The sequence below is a fragment of the Haliotis asinina genome, chromosome 9, assembly GCF_037392515.1.
Source record: "Haliotis asinina isolate JCU_RB_2024 chromosome 9, JCU_Hal_asi_v2, whole genome shotgun sequence".
In the NCBI taxonomy this organism is placed as follows: domain Eukaryota; kingdom Metazoa; phylum Mollusca; class Gastropoda; order Lepetellida; family Haliotidae; genus Haliotis; species Haliotis asinina.
The window spans coordinates 42,940,437-42,961,854 of NC_090288.1; the positions used below are offsets into that span (position 1 = coordinate 42,940,437).

A 21,418-nucleotide genomic window follows, 5' to 3' on the forward strand; every position below is an offset into this window, starting at 1 on the left:
TCCAAGTTGCCCTACACTAACAACCACAAGGGTTGACATAAAAAAAACACCAGCTCAAACATCAAACTTTGTATGTCTTCTCGGCACACCTGTCTCTGTGCCCCTCACAGTTAGGTCCAAATTAGCATCAGCCCTGGAGCTTCAAGTCAGTGTCTAATGCAGTTACTGCATCCTCAGCAGAACAGATATTTCTGATTTAGTCAGGTTTCCTTCGATGTTATTGACTTAGGACTGATGAAGTGATGCTCAAACAAGGACACCAACAAAGCCTGCGAATATGCATGACACTGATCATGATTAAATCCTCCAAATCTGTGCTAATCTCAGCTTTACATGTCTAAACCATTCCACCTGAAATATCCAAAGCTGTTCCAATAACCTCCCTGCTGTTCCAGCAACGCCCCTACCCATCCTTCTCAAGAGGACGCCAGACAATATGTTTGACTTCCTAATGAGCTAATTAATCACCTGAGATCAGCTTTAACCATAACATGTCCTACAGCATGAATATTGCATGCATGCATCACGTCTCGCGCCAACCCCACACACAACAATGTTCTCGCAACAACAGCTCCTGGTAGATCAATGATTGCAGATACTGCACAAACCCTATGCATCGTGCAGCAGTAAACAAACTCCATGGGTTGGACTCGTTTACCTGGCTGCTGACACAACCCTACACATTTCCAGAAGATTATTGGCAACATTAGACACCTGGAAGGAAAGATATGATTATTTCAGTCTGTGAACATAATTACTGGCTGGACAAAACCCATTGATCCACCATAAACAAAGGTAATAAAAGCGACAGATTGATATACGCATCTTGATTAGGCAGGGGAGTTATTCCACGTTCGTTGATGTAAGTATCAATAATACTCTCAGTCTGAGCCACGGTTATTCAACAAACAGTGATCATGCAAAATGTAATCGATGCTGTCTTCTCATGCAAGTTCTTGATCGTTCTGATGTATGTTTAAGATGGAATAATATTCGTATCTACCGGCCCACTCTCACTTGAGAGAATCGTCTTGCTGTGTGTCAATGCAGCAGCATTAACAAACCATCTTCAAATATCAAGCAACAAAATAAACAGGCTTGTACAAAAGGCTGGCAGAGAAATATGGATTCTGTTTTCATCGCTGCACACAGCAATATCGCTTTACAATGAAAGGAGGAGATTGAGATGGTGATCAAACAAAGAGGAGAGAATAAGCACAGGTTGTGTAACTTTGTTGCAAGTGTGTGGAGAGATACATCTGGAGCACTTTGACAGGTGAGGTAGGGGATGTAATCAACAGACAGCATGGAAGGGGGATAGTCAAAGATAAACAAGAGGATGTGAATGGGGTTTACCCTGGTGTTGATTGTTTGAAGGTGTGAACATGATTTTAAGACAATTAGTGCATGATTGAACAAGAGTGATGCAGGACAAATTTATATCAAATTGACCAAAAAATCTTGAACTTTTGTGTACAGAAAGTAAATACATTATCAGGTCTTTAACCAAAACAGATCTGCTGTACTGCCACTTTTTAAAAATTTTCTGGCAACATCACATAACTGTTGTTTTTTTTTCTAAAATTCCAGTGACATGATAGAATAGTTAGTTTAACAGTTTAATGCCGAATGCAGCAACATTCCAGCTGGTGGCCATCCACATGAAGAATCAAACTGAAGTTTTAGGTGTGATAAGCTAACACTTTAACCACAAGGCAACCTGACAACATCTTTAGGAAACAATGAGAATGTTTCCATGCTAACACATGATGGTGTACTTCGTCTCCAAGGACATGATACAGAATAATCCACATCATACTGCAATTCATTATGAGAACATTATTCACGCTTTGTTGACACATTGTGAGCAAAAAAAGAAATTCTTCAAAGACAAGTAGAAAGTGAAAATGTGACACATAAATGTTTGAAGCTGGTGTCGTTTGATGTCTTCAGATCTTACATCCTTCCCTGCCATCTATCTGAACATGCTCTACTATGACAAACACAACAAACCTAGCTACCACTTCACCTACACAGATCACTTACATTAAAGCTTTGTGACTAGCACAGATTCGTAACATCCTTAACCTTTCCAGATATCAAGGTGTCAGTGAAGGCAGATGCATCAAGGAGGAACTGATAGCTCGACCTTCAATTAACCCAGCAAAAAGCTATTGTCTAAATCAACCAACAGAGTGTTTTACTGATAAAGTGTATTATCAATACCGACTTGAGTAATACTCTTCAAGTACGTCTAGTCAAAGTTCCATTAAAGCTTGTGGTTTATGTAGTATACCTAGACTTAGGGAGAAAATAAGTAGTTTCACGAGACAACAGGCAACCACCAGATAAGGTAATTTTTATTGTACAAACACTATCATGGGGCTTAGAACAAACTACAAACTGCCCCAACCAGACGATAATAGATGACACTTGATTAAACACAGAGATAGGGGCATAAAGCATGATGTAGCATGCTAATCATGATTAGAAATTCTACAGAGGAGAGGCCTGTCTGAGTGTAATATTGATAAGTCTCATGACTGAATAGTTACCACAGTAAGGACACTATATTACAGCTGGGATACTAAAACAAATCCTTCACTTTCTCTTAGGGTATCAGTGTGAACTGTAATTCTGGAAAGTGAGTTTAAATACAGTAGTTGATATCTTGGTAACAATATAAACAGAGAGTATTAGACCAACATGCTACACACGTGTCTTGAGGCAAACTCCAGCGGTTTGCACTCACACACCTAGCTCCTCAGTGTTAAATAGGTCAGCTATGTCACAGAGTTCTAAATCCTTCACATGGATGAATAGATGTTTCCCACACTACCTGACAAGACACATTTGCATGTCAAGACGCAGGCATCTCAGCCACAATATTAATAACTGGCGGAATAAACACAACTGTAACCTGGAAGGGCAGGAGTGAGCACGCCTCCCGCATGACTCAACACTGTGGTATATCTGTATTTATATCCCAGATGAAGATACAATGTAACACAGTGAAAGAATAAATCAGTGTTATCACCGACTTGTTACTGATTAAAAATGGAAAACCAAAACAAAGACATGAGGACTGACCTATGTGAGTTCCCAAGTCAGCGACAGCACAACACAAGGGATATCCACATTGTAGAAAACACTAGTGAAACCAGATGTATAATCCACACAAGAATAGATCCACGAGATGAAGCTCCACCACTCCCTATGACGAGAGCAACCTAAATACACAGAGATCTCTCCTTGACAGGTCCGAAGTGAGTGGAACGCCTCGCAGAGTGAACACAATAACTGCGGGGCCGACAGACCACACTGTAACAGTGTCTGAAACTGGCCTTACGCCAGTGAGCGACAGACAGACCGATAGGCTATGGCTGAATGCTCCACGGGAGCCCCTCAACTCTGCCTACTGGTATGCTTAAATACACAGTTCACACTGAAGGGCTAGCCTTGGAATGCCTGAGGCTCGTCCAACTTCAAGGCTTAATCTGGATCAATGAAATGCCTAATCAAGAGAATACATATTCAGAATGAACATAATCATGATACCCAGGTTTTCAGCCAACACTGCATTGTTGGACCGGTCAGCTGGCAGAAAGGAGCAGCTGAAATGCTCTGGGCTGCAGTTGATGTTAATTCAATTCCAATGTATAGTCTGTGTAGGTATCATGGCATCTGTGAGTCTTGCATGATTCTGCTGTATTGGAGGGTAATGAAATTAGATACGGAGATGTCCCTGTGCTGTACTGGCCTGAAGGTTTCACTGTCCGGTGATGAAACTTACCGTACACTAAGGACTTCATAAGTTCTCCTTCCTGACTATTGAAATTGGCCAGACCTTTGTCATTAAGATAGACTCCAGACAAGTGTAATCAAAATCTCTGACAATCCATTTATCAATATGTGCACACATGTGCATGCAATTCTTCGATTGCCTGCCTATACACTATTTTCTAGGCTTAAAACTTCATGAATTTTAGATATACCTCATGGAAATGTGCAGCAAATTTCACAGCATGCATGTGATAGATTTTGACCCTTTTTTTCTTGATTTTCATAAAATTGGATAATACCTCCTGTCATGGCTATATTCCTGCCTCAGAAAATTTTCATGAATTCCATTTTGATAAAATTGCACAGGAATCAAATTTGAGAGGTCTAAGCCAGGTTGGCAGCACACAGTGTTTTGGTAAGGGAGGTTTCAACTCTATTGATTGCATAAAGTCTTGGACAAAGAAGCCAAGTCAGTCAGCACTGCTAGTCTGCTTATCCTCTACCAAAAACTACCATCTCTATCACTACTCGTTAATGAGACAATTCACTTTATCTGCACCTGTGGCAGGGCTGTCCTCGTCACACTTTTTGATAATTACAATTAATAAGGGCTAAGATAATTGAGCTCTAATGACCGGCTGACGGCTCCGTCCTACACTTAGATACACAGAAGGCTTTGTTGGCAGTCAGCCTTTGTAGAATCACAAACCATTTCATTCAAAGAAACAGCAATTATGAAATATTCAATATAGGATGCATTTTATTCTTTTTCTTCGTCATTTTTCTTTTAAGTAATCAATGATAATCTGACTGGAATATGAAGGATATTGAAGTAATTACGATTAATTCAATATTTCTGCAATTCAGCTAATCTGGTCTTTATGGGCGTTCATGGTAATGGGGGGAAAAAGTTATGCATTATTGCATATATGACGAATCTGATAGCATTAGTCTGGTGGTGATTAGATTTGCACCAGAGTTGCACAAAATACTGTCTAAATGTAGAAAGGAGAATTGATTCATGCAGAAAACCTCTTTTTTAAGCCCCGTAATATTTGTTTTTTTCTGAAATGGTGATTTCAGCGGGTGATCAATAACGCGGCAATCGTAACACGACTGTTCTTGATGACACTGTGATGACACACTATATCAGACGAGCGTCGTGAACGAAGCACAGTTCCGCTGCTGGGGTGCTGCATGGGTTTTATGCAACATTATCGCTGCATTAAATTGATCCAGTGTTTGTTTCCATTCCATTTTTCCATCCGCTCCTCTCCTGGCCCAAGAGATACAAAGCTGATGAACAGCAACTGGGTTTGCTTTAATGGAGATCTTATAGTCTTTTAGTCATATCACAGTCTGTCAGCATGTTGTCACAAAAATGGATTCACGTGACATGGACACATATTGCTTTGTTGGAACCCATGACGATGGAACTGACAAACGTAGGATACCAAAAATTCCAGACCTGGATTCAAACCCATGACAAAAACTTCCTGGATTTTTCTGCTTAATTTTAAAACCTTAACTCTGCTATGATGGAGTAATATATCACAATGCACTACTTATATTGGAAATAATACATGAATTCCTCTTTCTAATATTTTCCATTACAAAATGATTATCTTCACACTTCACTCAATTACATCACATGAAGTGACAAATTCCTGAGATACTACATTTTTTAATCCAGTAATTTGATCAAAACAGGATTGTGTAAAAATGCGCAGTAAATAAACCTGGAGTCACCAGCCAATGGGGCGACAGAAATAGAAGGTGTGAAATTCTCCAACTCAGACCCACCACATACCTCTAAGGGTAGCCTTGCTCCAAGACTCTACTGAATGCTAAACCCATGGATGTTCAGTGATTCTTTTCTCTAAAGAGACATGTCTAGATAAGCATGCAGTGTGAGAACCCCAGTCTGTTATTTAAACTTTTCTTTATAAATTACAATTTAAACTATTACTTATTACTGTGGAGACTTACGCAAGTCTACTCTAAGGGTTTCACTGAAATGAATGCAATAAACTAAGTGTCTCTGACCTGCAGGTTCACGGTTCTCTCACCATCCTCTCAACGTGTCAGCAGGACAGATTACTTCACTTTCCTTTGCAATCAAACAAAAACTAGGTTTGACTTACTTGCCAGGCAGCTGGGCATACCGCTAGGTTGTTTTTTATGGACACCATGATGCAGCGACAGGGCAAGAATGCCATGCATTCCACACAGCAGGAAATAGCCCTCACGAAAACAGACCTGTCCTATGCTCATGATTGTAAAATATTGGATTCAGATAAACCTAAGTCTGCAAGTTAAAGAGATGTATTCTCTGAATTAAGGAGGAGAGCTAACATCATCCATCACTACTGAACAGGCTCAAGTTGAAAGCGATCCAAACACTGACCAGTGGAAAGTTGACCCTCGAAATAACTATGCTCCTATAAAAGCCAAAGTGACCCTTCATACAGTCATGATCCTATAGGTCATTCAATGTCCTTAAATCCTCGGCAGGGATTCACAAAGCCTTGGGCTTTTTGAATCTTTATTCTATTTCCTGTCACTCTCCGTTTTTATGAGCACGACATTCTCAAGAGGGGCATAACTTGACACAGCTAATTTGTGATCTCCCTCATTCAGCTGATACCCAGTTGGACTCATCAGTGGCCATCGTGGGTCAATTAGACACCAGATGACCTCTCCGTTGACACAGCACTTCTATTCACCCAATTTCCTTTTCAATTCAGAGATAGTATTCATGGTTTGGGATTTCCAACCAATACCTTAAAATCAATCAGGAACAAAGTAATCATGCATGTCATGTGTGGTGTTTGATTGTATGTACATTGATATATCTATCCTTTATACTAAAGAGTAGGAGCTGATTTAGATTTTCCAATATCGATAACACATAAATCTGCCACACTGAAAATGGACTATTAATCAGTAATATTACCCAAAATTATACAGCATAATTTCCTCTGGGAGTCATCAAATGCTGAATAAAGAATTTAATTGGGCAATACTAACATAAGGGAACGCCAATAGCAGTGACAACTGTCTGTAATGATCTGGTACGATTTTTGACAAAAAGAAATTGACAATTTCCGAATTTAATGTCAGCAAATCCTTCATGTTTTTCTTTACAAATCCATGGGGATAACTGCTCATAACAGTCTGACTTTCTGTGCATGCACGCTAAATATTGGGGAGAAAAATGTAATTTCTAGAATGTGCTTAAAACAAGACTGAAAACGATGGAGGTGAGTTGCTGAGTGAGTGAGTGAGTGAGTGAGGGGGTGAGTGAGTGAGGGGATGAGCAAATGAGTGAGTGAGAGAGTAAGGGGATAAATGAGTGAGTGAGTTGTTGATGTTCTTAGCAATACCTGGTTGTATGACAGCAGCTGAAAATTACTAAGTTTGGAACAAAACAATCCAGTGATTGATAATGTTAGCAGTCATCTATGATTTGGGGCACAATAACAGCATAATGAGTTAAGAGTGAGTCCAATCATTCAATTCATATGTCACATCTATCTGAAGTGAGTGAGTGAGCAAGTGAGCAAACAAGCGAGTATTTCAGGGGGATGGGACAGTCTTGCGTCAAAGTAGGGCATTTGACGGATTTATTCCAGAAGACAACTACATAATCTGAAAACAAATTTTGCTATTGTTGAATTCAGATTCATCGCAAGTTCCACAGATAAATGATCACGTATATCATAAGCCAGTCACCACAGACCAGACTTCATTTCTATATAGATCACCTTGGAAGATAAACATACTTTGTTACAAGGAATACTCCTTGTCCTTTAGACTCCTTATATTCTGGTTCAGTTATACTGACTTGGCGTGGTCATATCTGTATCACTTTCAACCATAAATCTCCAGACCATTATGAATAATTCCAACAAATCAAGCAGCATCTTTGTTCACTGGACGATATTTGACGACTTAGTCCCCAGACATTCATTATTAATCATGTGGAGAGTCATTTTACACATCTATGCCTACAAATCACACTAAATGTCATATCTATGTCTGCAACCTCTATACTGCTTCCTGGAGACGCAAGACGTCCCTCTCCAACACCAACCTTCCACGATGTTTGCCCAAACAATTGCTGGCTATGTTGACACCTCTGGTTACCATTTTTGTTAATTTCAGTTTCATTTCACTCACAATTGGACATATATCACATCAAGCAATATATTCACCTACAAGGCCTTGGGAAAATCATTTCTCAAATTTTACGCGATATTGCGCCAAATTTCTTGATTGCCACCATATTCCAAGTGACTGATCCCAATCAAGTGGCTGTGTTACGGGAGTGGATGTTACGAGTGTTTTGTCAGTCTACATGATGATGTACGCGTGACTAGACTGTACATCGAGTACAGAGCGTAAATAATAATGGCCCTAGGATCGATATCTCACACCTGCCGGTAATAATAGACTCTGACAGGATCCTCTCTTTGTGAGGCAATCGCTACTGTTGTAGACACGGCATACACACAAATAACAGCCATTGTTTGCTTGTAGCGATACACTGTGGCAGTAAGTCGAATAATGTGAGAAAATATAGACAAAGTATTTATTTTCATTGTTAGCACAGGACAAGAGTGTAACTGTAAACTTTTAGATAAACAGATTGTATTCTGATTTAAAGTTTGGACATTGCCGTGAAATCATCCATTACTTTCTCTTGTCTGCAGAATACTTAATACGTAATTCAAAAGTAATTTCCTTAACCATCTGTCACATGGGCTTGTAATCCATACAATTGCTCGGTAATGGGCTCTGCTACATTTCACAAATAGTCAGAGTTCTCTGAAACCTTAGATCATGTCTACACCTTCAAATGGACTCCAAGTTTATCCAAGTTCCAATTTCAACATCTCTGAGCAGTAACAAGAAGACTCAATCAATTCAAACCGACATCATTTCACAGATTCACCTTTTTGCTGCATGTGAGAATTTCTCTGGACTGGCTGCAATGGCACCAGGCTTACTGCTTGATTGCTGCATCATTCCAAATTGAACATTGAACAACCCATGCTTGTCTTTCAATCAGCACAGTAGGGTAGCCCAGTGGTTAAAGCATTTGCTCGTCCAGGGCATGAGTTTCATTCTACACATGGATACAATATATGTAGCTCATTTCTGTCCCCTGCAGTGACATTACGGAAATATTGCTAAAAGCAACATCAAACCCAACTCACTCACTCATTCTAATAATTTTGACACAAGTTCATCACTTTAATCCAGTGAAAGGCAACTGAACCAGCCGAATCTGAACTAGAACTCATTACATCAAGTACTTATTATTTCTGAAATTTCGGTCAGCTTACAAGGACATAGATAATCTAACGCTGACAAAGGAAAACGAGCAAATCCATGGAACAAGGCTGAAACTTACTAAATAGTTGTTTGTAGTTGTTAGTCTGTGTAAGTAATACAATATATGCCTTTGTACCAGTGCACTAACATTAGCCTTGAATTTTTCCTCCCTGTGAAATATTGTTTGGTCGCTGAATGTTTCTCCATATTTCAGGTAATGGTTTGTGGTAGTTCATGTTTGTTCGTCTGGAGATTCATATGAGGCTGACTTTGAGTACTGACTTATCAGGGCATGAAATAGCCTCCAGGTGAGGGAGATGAAAGGTCCATGGAGGTGTAAGGTAGGCAGCAGCAACCCCCTGGATGTCACTCTGTTGTCACCGTGTAGCCATTTGAGACTATGCCATAGAACATCCTATATTTTGTATGTGGATGCTGTTGCACATTGCAATATTCCAGCTATGCAACTGACTTCAGACTCCACAATCCACTTATTGATAAATTGATTTTATCAACAAAGTCCAGCTTGCAATTTATTCATGAGTCATACTTCAATAGACAAATATTGATAGTTACAATTGCTGTTGACAAAAAGTACTAATTGAATAAATTGATGACACTTATTGAACTTGTGAATAATTTTCGTGGTCCCATCTCATAAAATCTAAAGTGGAAATTAAGACGTGCAGTATATTCAACAAAAAGAATTACTGATCATTAAATATTTATATATATACTGACACATTTAAATGATTTCATTCTTCAGGTCAGAAAAACATTGTTTAATGTTATATGGACACTCTTTCAGAAATCATTGCAAGACAAAGGCTCTCTGATGTGACATTCATGAGAGATTATTCCCTCAGAGTGAAGCTAACTGATATGTTGTAATAATCTTGATATAGTGGTACAGACAACCTGTGTTCTACATGAAACTAAATTGGATGAACATGTCTTGTTTGTTTGCTTTCAAGAGACTTACTCACATACTTCCACAATTTATGTCTTACATGGAGGTATTGTCTCCTGCACTTACACAAGTAATGTCATACTTACAAATAGGTATTGTCTCCTGCACTTACACAAGTAATGTCATACTTACAAATAGGTATTGTCTCCTGCACTTACACAAGTAATGTCATACTTACAAATAGGTATTGTCTCCTGCACTTACACAAGTAATGTCATACTTACAAATAGGTATTGTCTCCTGCACTTACACAAGTAATGTCATACTTACAAATAGGTATTGTCTCCTGCACTTACACAAGTAATGTCATACTTACAAATAGGTATTGTCTCCTGCACTTACACAAGTAATGTCATACTTACAAATAGGTATTGTCTCCTGCACTTACACAAGTAATGTCATACTTACAAATAGGTATTGTCTAATGTAGTACAATCATTAACACTGAAGGCCTTGTGTCATTGACTTGTAAGGGGCTTATGTTCTACAATGTTATGGAGGTCAAGTGGGGTTATCTGGTGGATGCAAGGATGCAGGGAAGCAGGGTGGGGGACTGTACAAGAGGCCAGATGATACATAATGATATGACAGGATGACAAACATACTCAAATGACAAGTTCCTTGATACTTGGGGCATTTCCTTCTCTTAGGCATGACTTCCATACAACCATGACATGTGGCTTTAAATAACACGGTATATATGCTTATATCATCTCTGATAAGAACAGAAATAGGAAATATTTGAAAGATGTATCATTCCAATACATGTATACTACACAGAGAAGGCTATGGTCATTGTAATGCAGTCCTCCCACTTCAGACTCATAGTCAAAAGCAAAGTTTATAGTTCCAATGATAATATTGCCAACAGCACTGCACAATTAAAAATGCACAGCTGGCACAAGTTGCTCTTGCCTGAGGCAAACAAATATTTTTTAGTGTCCTATGGCAGGCTGGAAACAAAATAAATTTCCTTCACTGAACACACTATGAGGAATTAAACATGATCAACTCATCCTGAGATGAAGAAAACTTTCAGTTAGTTTCATGTGATGAATATGAGCGAGTCCAAATGATGGAGTGAGTGAATGAGTCAAGTGGATGAGCTAAGTAGAATGAAGATGTGAATGAGAGAATCTGGTGAATGACTGAGTGACATCACATGGCTCTAATGGCAAGACCCCGATTTGAACCCCCCACACAGGTAGGATCTGGTGTTCCATCCTTTATATTGCTGGAATATTATAGTTGAATATAACCATGCTCACAACTCACCGTGGCAAAAGAAATTCTGGGCTCTCAAAGGTCAAGATTTGTGAAGCTAATTCCTCTTTTAAGCTTTATGTCACACGTCTTCTAGTCTGTCTCACAGTCCCTGAACAACATTATTTTCCCTAATCCCAAGCCCTATCTGCAGGTCTCCCTTGGGCTCCTTTTCAATGTAAATGGGTTTATTTATTGCGATCAAAATTATGTATATATTCAAAGACTAAATGTTATTCTACCTGCCTTCTAAACAAAGACAATACAGACTGCCAGCTCTATGGACAAGACAGTCTTTCTTTCCCCCTTTTTGGGGGTTCATGGATAAGATAGTTATATATTTAACTAGAGAAATACATAAACAAAAACACTTCCTTTTATCTAAAGTACTAGTTCTGAGAACTTAAAGAAAAAGATAAAAAAATAAAGTCTTTTCAGAATGTGAGTTTCCTTATCTGAAAGGATCAAACAAACTAACTGTTACGCTCCTTCGGAAACACATGCTTCACAACACTAACATATAAGCTTACCCAGCAACAGGCTCCAGGGAATAACTGGACAACATGGAATGAATGACTGTCACTATCAAGTGTCAATCTAAGTACCCCTAATAAAGCCATCCTCATTCACTGATCCCTCAGACAGGGTTTAATTGTAGGGTTCATTTCCTGTGTGGCATGGGTGCAATTGTATCCCTGCTCCGCCCTCCCACCCCCAACCCTGTCTCACAGCAGGAGGTTTATTACCAGCCCTGCACTGCTTGGGTAATGTCAAAGGCACAATGCACCTCTTCTTTCAACATTATGCAACAACTTGGGGCAGTGACAATCTCAGATACATTTGTCATCCACGTTCTCCAGGATCTGATTCCTGTGAAGACAAAGACAACACAATGTCAAGGAAATGTTCCCCTCTCTAAGACCCCAAGCCAATATGCTGATGTTATGTATTCTGCATAAAGGGTGTGTTTGTGGTCTCCTTCAAGTGTCATCTATCACACCTCAAAAAATGGCGAACTAATGAGGATCAGTATAAGATTTCACAGTTCACAGTTAGACCAACCAAAAGGCATTTAAACTGAAAAAACCCGAGACATGTCTACCCAATTTAATGACATTTCTAAAATGTTGATCTAATAATCCACTCGAAGGCACCCCATCTTTCATGCATTCACATATGTATTTGAAAGCATAATTATATGTTAATCGGCAAGCTACAGCAGTGTTGTCATGTTAAGGGTTAATTCCCTTCTTCTCACCACCTTGAGGGTAAATCAAGCTATCATCACCTTAAACGTTATTTACACCCTCCCTCCAGGTAGAAATGTTTCACCTTCAGAACGTACAGGCGTAGTTTTTCAATGTTCAACACAAGGCCATTAGCACAGGTGTTGACAGATCCCTCACACCTTGTGGAGAAACTGCACCAGGGGCTCGTGCTCCTCAGTGCTCTTCTGCTGGGACAGAAGACAGGGATATTTAAGAAAGATGTATTATATCACAGAAATTTAGTCGGACAGGGCCTTCAGGCGACTTGTGTTTCTTGTCATAATTAGTGCTTGTTACATCAACAAGTGCCCTCTCACTGCTACTGAGCTTAACAGTTATCCAAGCATGAAGTCAACCTTGCTTCTATGGAAACTGATAATCTGGCACAATATCACTGAATATCACTTGCTGTGAAACTCCATATCTTGATGGCTTTCCACAACACCAAACACGGCTACTTTTCAAGTGATAGACATCTTTTGTCCACACTTCGAGGAGTAAGGATCGGTCTGCATGCAATGTTAACTACAGCCTGGCCTGAGCTACTAGCTCCTTCACTAGTATCATCAGTGATGGAGCTATTCAGCAGGCTGGGGTCAGGATGAAAACAGGGTTTAGAAGGATGGATGATGGTGGAAGAGAGTTAGTGACTGGATGAGATGAGGGTCTGAGCATTGTTTGAGAGTGAGCTGGGTGTCAAGCTCCCTTTAACAATTTTCTTGGAATATCACGGCAGAGGATACCAGTCATAGGCTTCATACTTTGTACTCATGAAGGGAATTAACCCAGGTGATTGCTTGCTTGCAAGTGAGTGGAGTGGAGTGGAGTGGAGTGGAGTGGAGTGGAGTGGAGTGGAGTGGAGTAGTGAGTGAGTGAGTAAGTGGAGTAGAGTGGAGTGGAGTGGAATGGAGTGAGTAGTGAGTAAGTGGAGTGGAGTGGAGTGAGTGGAGTGAGTGAAGTGGAGTGGAGTGAGTGAGTGAGTGAGCAAGCGAGCGAGTATGGTTTTACACTGCTTAGCAATATCTCAGTGGGTACATTATAAATGAGCTTCACATATTGCATCCACTGAGAATCAAAAGCTGTGTTTTTGGCATGACAATGGGATGCCTTAACAATGTTAACCACGTGGCTGCCCTTCAACCCATTGTTTGAGAGAAAGACGAGTGTATGTGATTATGAACTTATGCTGCTACCATCAATATTCAACTCTATCACTCTCCAGATAACATTATGTAGTTTCAAACATTGTTCCCAAGCAGGTGGGTCATAACCCAAATATTCCATAAGCTGATGAAACGTTTCAACGACAAGGCTATAACACACCCTTTAGGAAGAATGGGCTGATAAACAGTATGGTTTGGTTGTATTAAGTGAAGGGAATGTCAGCTGGGGAACTTTCATGGTGGAATAAGGGAAGATGTCAATAATGTGGTTGTGAGGGTAGAAAAGTTCTGCAAAGTGAAAGTAAACCAGGACCCTTTTCTCTTGGTGCCATGTGTGAAATAACTTTTTCCCATTCATTGTAAAACAACATCCCGATAAGAAGAGATGAACTAGTACAACAAAACATTTTCCCAAGCCAAGAACAGACTTAAAACCTATTACATACCCCCCTTCATGCAATTCTCATCAACAATTCCTACTGTCAGACAAAAACACAGCCTGGAATAGGGACACTCTTGCAACAAATGAACACTGGCCATTATTCTGCTCAAATTCCAAACACCAGCCAATCCAAAGCAAAGCTTGAAGAATATCGCCTTTCAGGTATAAACACTGGAGAAGATGGCAGCACATTCTTGCATTCTGAGAGCAGAGCAAGGATACCACTCTGGAAAGCCATCAGCTCGTTCCACATGGTATTTACTTCTGACGGCATTGAGGGACAAAAACTGTTTTATGCTGATAATATTTTGTGAGTGGAGCATGTTGGTACATGGCCATGGTGCCAATAACTGTGTGTGCTTGGGAAACAAACCTGCAGAGCTTTACCTCTGATATTATACACAATTAACATTTCTTATGCACCTGGCAGTGAAGCTGCATGAAGAGATCAATTTTCAAAACACTAAAATGTCAACATTAATAATCACCTTAATGCATTTTGATACAATGTATCTGAAGTTCGGAGTCTGTATTTTTTTCTTGAATGTTGACATTTCTCATATTGCTTTTTATCATTATTTACTCAGGCAACAATCATTAACAGGACCATCATCATCATTGGCATGACAATTGTGCTTATACTTATATTTTATGGCCCAATGCAAGAAAATATGCCAGCTTTTCGTATTCTATTTCTAAATGTCAGGAAATGACAGGAACTCCTCCATCCATTAACTTGGCAAGACTCTACACAGATAAAATTTGACTTGCATTTGAATATTTAGAAAAGATCATAAATTTTAAAACGAACACTCACTGAAAATTTATCTTTTTCTACAAGCAAATATTTCTGACATTCATAATTCAGTAATGCATTTATAAAGCACTTGGGGATATAGTCACAGTTTTTCGTTAGCGTTGATGCACATGTGGCCCTTGAGGAGTTGCCAAGTACACTGAGTTATTTACAAACTTTATCAGCTTGAACACACAAGATAAACCAAACATACAAGTACTTCACTTGAGGCAACCACTGCACCTGTCAAAAGGACTGGAGTGCACAGGCGTATATCATCTACATTTTCTACATTTTTCAAAGTTCAACGCTGTTGTTTGATACATGAATAAACAACTATCTAAAACACATTAAAATTATCATCACATCCTTGTATTCAATGTGGAATCACAGGGGAGTAAATATAACCGTTTGATAGGTAACTTGGTTTACCTGTACATAGTTTGGAAACAAGTATAACGCAATGGCAGTACAGTTCCACCAGTGACAATATACAAGAGTTATGAGGAAAGGTTTGTCAGTAATAAGAGGTTAAGGCCATTTTAGACTTACAGATTACCATTTATTTAAAAAACAGTGACAATTCCAAAAGAACAAAAATTGCAACACGATAAGTGATATGGTGAACATGTCTTACTGTATGTTATGGACATCATGTTCTTTAACACATACTTTTTTTAAACTGCGTATTGTTGAATTCCCAGTATCGCTTAAAATCACAATTAGCTTGTAGGTAAGCCTTTTGATATTGAAACCAATAGTGTTTCCTGCAATCTGATTGGGTAATTACCCTTGCTGAATAGTGTTCGACATACCTAATGGTCTAATAACCGCACATTAACACATTGGCACTAATATAGTACTACTTTCGCTGAATGAAACTGCATAATAGAGGAAAATTTTAAACTAAATTTGCCTACATGGAATTCCAATGAATCCTTGAAATTGAACAAACCCAACTATCAATCATCTAAATATTACTACTACACTGACAAATAAAATATGTTAAGAAAACATCAAATTGGATGAACTTGATTGTGTGAATATGAACACTCTGTAAATGTGATCAGCAAATGTTTTTACATGGAATACACCGACATCCAGCACTGACAGACTAATTTTCCCCTAGGCTTTAATTTAGTTCAAACGTAAGTAATAATTCTGTGAAGGGGAAATTCCAGAGCCACTACACCAGGAATGCAGAAAACAATAATTATTTACCACCTGTCACAGCAAAACAATGAAACCTGTTCCTGGGCCAAGATGAATGAACGTGGAAAGTTAACTTCAAACAGAAACCTTGAGCAGGCCATCTCCTCTGACAGAGGTGAGAGGCCTACATGCCGGAGCAAGGCTCCACACACATTGCTGGACAATAAACGTCCCTGTAGCGGTGACAAATGAGACCAAGGGAATGATCACTATGCTGAAATTAAGATATCGAGATATTACAGTAAGCCAGAACCGACAGCGGTACGTACTCACACAAAACAATCACCATAACAAGATGTGTATCGTCACACTTCACCACTGAATTCAATCAACATTAACATCTTCCTGCTCTAAAACATTTCTTGCTCACATGTCTTCTGTATGTGAAAGCAATTAAAACCTAATCTTGCTCCAAACATCATTCTTGTTAATCTCCTGCCCCAATGACCAATTCCTACGAACCTTACCATGGTACTGAGTGCATCAATCTCCACTATATACTGAGACTGTCATACAACCTCCCATTCTCATATCGCAACTGAGGACATAAGTATAATTTTATTGCACATTTTATTTACCCAATGTGCAGATGTGACTTTCTGACCCCATTATTGGGCAGTCGATCTGTCTGTGCCTGCTTATTGAGGTTCTTCCCTCCTCATATGGCCATTCTGCCACGGAAACAGGGACACAAGTCAACAAAGCCACATTCAACTATTTCCCTGGACCTGACTAAACTGGGAGACCATCTGAATAAACACACTGGGATTCTTCCTCCATCACACTTCCATCAACAGTTGTGGGCAGATGAAGCACAGAACCAAGTTATGATTCTAGGTCTGGCCACAGGGAGCTTGTCTGAACATTGCTTAATGCTTAAGTCTTTATGTCACACTGACCTGTGCATGTTTGAGTCTGAACCAGACACACCAGTGATGATCCTAGGTCAGGCCTAGGGAGTAGGTTTTTCTCATTTAACCCAAGTCATCAAGTCATGGTGACCTGTACAAGTTCGAGTCTGAACCAGACGAACCAGTGATTGACAGCAGGAGAAACCACCCATGACATCTGGGCAAAAAAATCATTATCAGCCAAAAATCAGCATGTTTGTGGACATAGCAGTAAAATAGCAAAATATTAATTTAAAATTATCATCCATATATTTGCATAAACGGCTGATGGCAAGCCTTTGCAGGGTTGAACTAAATTGGTTTTTTCCCCCTCTCTAACCATTATGCAAGACCTGTTCATGACCAATGTATACAGTAGGCTTCAGATTCCAGATGACATGGCCATAGACATCCTGAACTTTTCTGCTCCAGTGCATGAAGATGTCATAACTTTACAGACAGAGCCTGGAACCTGATACTCCCATGAGACATTCCAGTCACAGATGTCAAAGCAGTGTATAATCTACAGCAAGAGCAGCAGACGCAAGCCTGCACTGATGATCATCACTCAACCATCAAACTATCACAAAGAGATTAACTTAGACATTGAATAATGATCATCATACAGTTTTATCTCTGGCAGATAACAAACTTTAAACAGAAGCATTTTTTTCCTTATCACAGTTTCATCAACAGCTGCACTGGGATGATCCTAAAACAGACAACACTGCCTTCAGCAAGAGATCTATAATCCTTTCATGCTTCACTGACCTGAGTGAGTACTGCTAGCCATGAGCCATGGCTGAGATTCAGGAGACGCTGCGGCTAAAGTATGATTGAGGAGCATGTGACATAAACTTGAGATGGAGGCCTCTATTTCATCATACCTGCAATTAGCTGTGGTGTCAACAGAAGCGAGGAACTGCGCTGGAGCAGACGACTTCCTGTTAAATCTGGGATTGTTATTGTAACCTGCTACCATAGGGCACTGTGGGTAGATTGAGTCACAGGACATAGTTAACATCGATGGTGAAAAATCTAAATTAAATCTTCAATCTTGAAGTAATTTATATTTTTTAAATCGTCTTTGAACCCACACGAATAAATTTAGACTTGGTGCCATCAACTATCAATACATAAAGGGCCAACAACTTTGAAGGAAGTTTTTGAAGCTTAGCAAACATCAATGTGAATTAGCAAAATGATTTACTAACATGGGTCTGCTATGGAATATTTTGTGATGGAGTTACTGGATTCAAGCATCTTTATGCATGAAAGACTCCATTTATTTTAACATCTTGAGAGCAGACAGTACAGAAAGATAGTACAATCAACACACTCTCTAAACTGGTCTGGGTTTTTCACGAGAATGATAAGACCAGTGGCTGTGAATGCTTTTGATGACAATGATTAGTTCAAAACCATAACATCCTAAGTAGATATGCTCATAAATTAATTCCAAAACATGGTATATCTTGAAGCAAGCACCATCCCGACTGCATCTGACACGTTCCTATCAGTGTGTACATCTGCACTGTCTGCCTCAGTGGTGGAGAGCATTGATCCTCCTGATACAGGACAGCTCAGGAGGCTGATGATGTACATCAGTCACCACCAGCTTCAGTGAAATATACACTGAAATATTTGAAATGATCTTGCCATATCCAGACGCGTACTAAATGAGAAAATTACAAGATTCGACTACAATGGGATTCAAACCCAGCACCTTGCCAGCACCTTAAATAAAGGACTGAACTGAGATCCAGGACAAACCATTATCTTAAATGAAGTAAAAAGGAAGAAAGAGTTCATTTTTCAGTATCTAGATTTGACAGACAAACATTTTAATTCAATAATGTGGACCACTGGACTACAATACAAACAAAACATATTATATCATGCTGAATACTGGGTGAAAATTTAAATTCAAATTTAATTATTTTATAATAGTGGATTAATTTTCTTAATATTAGGACAGATGAATGTACTTCATGTTTTTTTATATAATAAATGCTGTTACAGGTAATATATTTTTCAGAATATCTTTACCCGGCAGGCATGGAGCAGATCTTCAACATAGTTTAAGCCTATAGAATGGCAGAAACATTGATCACAGGGTGTATTTGTCTGTCCAATGTGAGATTTGCAAGGGCTATTGGCTATGTTGTTTCCATGTCTGCATGTCAGAACAACTGTAAGTATTGGTATCCATGAATAAGAGGAACTTCCTTGCACAACAGGGGAACATCTTACCAACTTGACTATCCCGCTGCATGTCCAGCAGGTATATTTACAACTACGACTTAATCTCCAATCTCCCACTGCTCTAAGGAAACTACCCTCTGCTATCATCTCCTGGCATCAGATTGCAGCTAGCCCTGCAGCAGAGAACCCTATACCTGCACAGATGGTCTCCCTAGGGTTCTGGGCTTCTAGACTGCCCATGTTTCCATAAGGACCACAAACAATACCCCCTCCCCACCTAAAACCTGCCATACTCCCACACCAGGGATCCCTATCATCCATATCTTGTTTGTGATTGGATGAGGGTCAGGCCTGAGATGTCTGTGCACACAGAGATCTCACTAAGAGATTTAATACTGAAACAATCCTCCCATTTGGAAATGTAACCTTTGTGTGTTATGTTTATCTGCAGCTGAAGCTGATAGCTTTGAAGAAGATGGTATCCAATGCCTTGCAGGAGCTTGTTAACTTGAAGCAAGAAGATTCCACAGCTTAATGTGAACCTTAATGCTATCCAAGTGCTGGCAGAACAAGAACATGGGGTTTTAGATTCAGCTGTTGACATACTGACTTCAGGAAAACGTTGCTTTCATAACAGTGTCAATTATGAAGGTGTACCCATTCAACTATATGCTCTCCAAATAAACAGGCATAATCTTGAAAGAAGGTAAATGTTTGAGATTTGAGCTGTGATAAGCTAACACAGTGCACATGAAATATTTGTTGTTTCTAAAGACTATACAATATGTTCGTGACGGTATGCTTTGTTTAAACCACATTCCAGGCAAAACAGACGTTTCCTTTAAGAAACAATAAACCCACCAAGCATATGGTTCCAAGGCTGAAGAAAACCTTATTTTTAAATGTTAAAAACAAAGGATTTAAATTTTCAATTATGAACTTAATATGAACCGGGGACTGTTGTTTATTTGGAATGCTGAAAGCAAATTAATGACAAAAAAAGAAGAGAAAACTGTGATCCTATCTGATAGTCAAGCATTAGGTGCTTTAGACCTTTTTTAACATGGAATTGTACTTTGTAGAATAATGACCCATAAGAACTTCATACAACAGGAATGCCCATAACATTGATCATATAGAAACTATTGCTTTCATATCCCTACGGGAAGGAACATTAAATATTTTATATACAAGGATAATTTCAGAATGACAAGTTATTAATGGTTCGAGAGTGACAAACCTATCAAACATTCCTACAAAGCCATCTGGTGGATGGTGCCAAAAGGGAGATAAATGTATTCTGCCCAATTAAACAGAACCAACATAAAGCATGGTCACTTACGTGATCAGTTGTTGTAATAATTACTGTTACGGAGCCAGAAAAACCATTTCAGGATCCCATGGGTCCTATCTAAAAGTGTAATCACTTTACAAGTGGCATCTGCCCTGGCGAACTCATGCAACACTTTACATAACTAGTAGTATTACACCACGCTACAGCCATGTGTTGCTCAGGCAAGGTCTGAGAAGGAGGATAGAAACCTCTAATGACATCATTCACGGATGGTGCAATTCCAAATTAGATTAGTTCAAAACCATAAAAAATTGTGAACATTGGTTCTTACAACATGTCTAATCTGAACCGTATGGAACTGATCATTCGCAATTTTTCATATTTCATATTTTTACGAAATTATACTCATAGGAGGGTTACAAGTGTGATCACAGTGGGCTCTCCTTATCTTCTACACATCTATTTTGAAATGATTTCTCTGTTTTGAGTGAAATCTGGTTTTACTCCTTGAGCCTACCATTGTCTGTCTGGCCAAGGATCCTTACTGCAGGCAATTCACCATCATAAATATTTCCAATCAACCTTTTCCCTTCAGAACACACAACTCCAGACTCACCTACATTACCCAATATCACCTTCAAAGGATCATATCAAAGATTCTAATCAAAAGAACACAGACGATCAGAATGAAAAATTTAGAATGACAACATAAGTTTTTTTAATGAGTACTAAGCAACTATTCTGAAGGAGAAGCGAGGATTACATCAATAAATTGCTTCAGACACTGAGGTC

General features: G+C 39.2%; 1 protein-coding gene across 3 annotated transcripts in view; it reads right to left on the reverse strand.

The window, feature by feature from the left end:
- LOC137296806 (plexin-A2-like) overlaps positions 1-21,418 on the reverse strand; it is a 191,219-nt gene that overhangs the window by 145,708 nt on the left and 24,093 nt on the right. Inside the window, exon 1 of one of the 3 annotated variants that reach the window (XM_067828666.1) lies at positions 3,091-3,331. The exons of the other annotated variants lie outside the window; for them this stretch is intronic. The gene's annotated coding sequence lies outside the window, so the exon portion shown is untranslated. Of the gene's footprint in view, positions 1-3,090; positions 3,332-21,418 lie in introns of those variants that run through there. 3 annotated transcript variants of the gene reach the window in all.